Below are 1,685 nucleotides of genomic sequence, written 5' to 3' on the forward strand. Positions count from 1 at the left end.
GTTAGTCACATAGGCTCTGGTCCCCGTGTGTGACAGTGGGGAGCTATGCGTCCATGGTTCTTGTGGCGCCGCATCCCTTCTCCTGTTGAATTCAGCACGTCCCGCTCAATACTGCCGATCCTCGGATGGTGTGCGTACTTTTCTTGGCCTGGGTATATTTGGCGGAAACTGAGCAAATGGTGTGCCTTGTCTCCAAGCGGCACACGGAGCGAAAAAAAAATTGGCGATGGATTAGTTCTGGTTAAACCTGGAGTGACGCGCAGCTACAGCTGGCCTAGTGGAACATGCCCAGTTGAACTGCAAAGCAGATGCGCCGCACCATGTGGCTGGTCACGTGGCCAACCGCGTAACCACGGGGCAGTGGCGGCGCCGCCACGCCGTGGCTGCACCGCCACCGTCACGTGCCACGGTCAGGTGCCACCACCACGCTGAAGGCTCGAAATGCTACCGTAATGTAACTATCGCTACAAAATGGTGGTTTTGTAGCGACAGCTACATTACGGTAGCATTTAGAGCCTTAAGCATGGCGGAGGCACGTGACCGTGGCGGCGGCTCGTGGCTAGCCACGTGGTTGGTCACATGACCTGCCACGTGGTGCGGAACAGCTGCTGCTGCCGGCGGCGCGGCGCGCCGGCGAAACCGAGCTGCAACAGTTGTGCGTATGCGCCGTGTCAGGAGGGATGAAAATGAAGAAGTAATGCCTGTGAAACGGAGCGGCGAAAGACTGACTTTGTAGTTTAACTGAGCAAGTTCCACTCGGCCAGCTGTAGCTATCGTGTCACTCCAGGTTTAACCAGAGCTAAACCATCACCAATTTTTTAAGGAAAGGTAATGGAACAGTAAGCATCTCACTTCTCGCTGGACACCTCACCTGCGCCGTAAGGGAAGGGAGCATGAATAATGTGAAAGAAAGAGGAGATAAAAAATAGATGCCTTGGTGGAGTGCTGGGGATAAACTTCGACCATATAGGAGGGTTCTCTAACGTGCGCTGGCATTGCCGCACCATGAAGAAGGGGTGAAATGTTTAGGGGGACCCCCAAGGTGGAGAAGATTTGTAATAAGGGCGCATTTAGTCATAGACATCCACCCAAGCGTCGCCCTACGGCTACGAAGGAAATCCATACAGCTTTCTCAGGAACGTCGTAGTTCAAAAAACGTTCGTCCTGGCCCGGGGTTTGAACCCGGGACCACTGCTTCATCGGAGCAGTCGCTCTACCAACTGAGCTAACCGGGACGGCAAGGTTATGGTTGGGCAAGATTGAGCAATAACTCGAGGTGGGAACAATGGTGGTCAAATGTTTAAGGGAAAACCCAAAGGTGGAATGTGAACAAGGAAGCATAAAACAGAGGGAAAGAAAGGCGCGGTAGTGGGGGCTCCTGATATATTTCGACCATCCGGGTTCTTTTGCGTGTACTGATATCGTGCAGCACACGCGAAGTGCCTTTTGCGCTTCGGCTTCATCAAAACGCAGGCGTCCCATGGTAAAGCCTAACCTGAAATTATCTGACCTCGCATCGACGCATCACTGGTTTTGTAAACGATGCATGCTCTCCTGGTGCCACGTGCTTTTGGAATAAGCGCGGTGCCATGTGCGTTAGGACGCTCGTAGGACGCGAGATTAATTTTCGCAGAAATTGCCTAACGACATGATTGTTGTAAATGTCATGAAAGCATGTGATATTT

General features: G+C 52.6%; 1 non-coding gene across 1 annotated transcript; it reads right to left on the reverse strand.

Moving 5' to 3' along the window:
* Positions 1 to 1,160: 1,160 nt before the first annotated feature.
* TRNAI-GAU (transfer RNA isoleucine (anticodon GAU)) lies at positions 1,161 to 1,236 on the reverse strand. The gene has a single exon. It is a non-coding gene; the product is annotated as a tRNA-Ile (tRNA).
* Between the last annotated feature and the right edge of the window lie 449 nt (positions 1,237 to 1,685).

Source organism: Amblyomma americanum, chromosome 3 (assembly GCF_052857255.1).
Source record: "Amblyomma americanum isolate KBUSLIRL-KWMA chromosome 3, ASM5285725v1, whole genome shotgun sequence".
Taxonomy (NCBI): domain Eukaryota; kingdom Metazoa; phylum Arthropoda; class Arachnida; order Ixodida; family Ixodidae; genus Amblyomma; species Amblyomma americanum.